Source organism: Penaeus monodon, chromosome 15, assembly GCF_015228065.2.
Source record: "Penaeus monodon isolate SGIC_2016 chromosome 15, NSTDA_Pmon_1, whole genome shotgun sequence".
Classification (NCBI taxonomy): Eukaryota; Metazoa; Arthropoda; class Malacostraca; order Decapoda; family Penaeidae; genus Penaeus; species Penaeus monodon.
Window position 1 is genome coordinate 32,817,496 of NC_051400.1, and position 239 is coordinate 32,817,734.

General features: G+C 38.9%; 1 protein-coding gene across 1 annotated transcript in view; it reads right to left on the reverse strand.

Annotated features, from left to right (window-relative positions):
* Positions 1-239, reverse strand: part of LOC119582336 (out at first protein-like) — a 14,830-nt gene that overhangs the window by 14,256 nt on the left and 335 nt on the right. The gene's annotated exons all lie outside the window — the stretch shown is intronic.

The window sequence follows — 239 nt, forward strand, 5'->3', positions numbered from 1 at the left end:
TTATGTATTTGTGTTGGCCAGCCGTGTGGGTTTTAACGTTTTGGTTATCTTGTGTGGTAATTTGCGTGGTAAGAGCGAAAATATTTGTCATTTATATATATATACCTCGTATAATGGCGTTCAAATTAGTGCATAGGGACATTTCAGACACGCTTAAATTTAACTTGCGAGAGTAACATAGGGGGAGAGGTTGAGAGGGAGAGAAGGGGGTACTTCTTACTCAATCAAATCTTGGAATC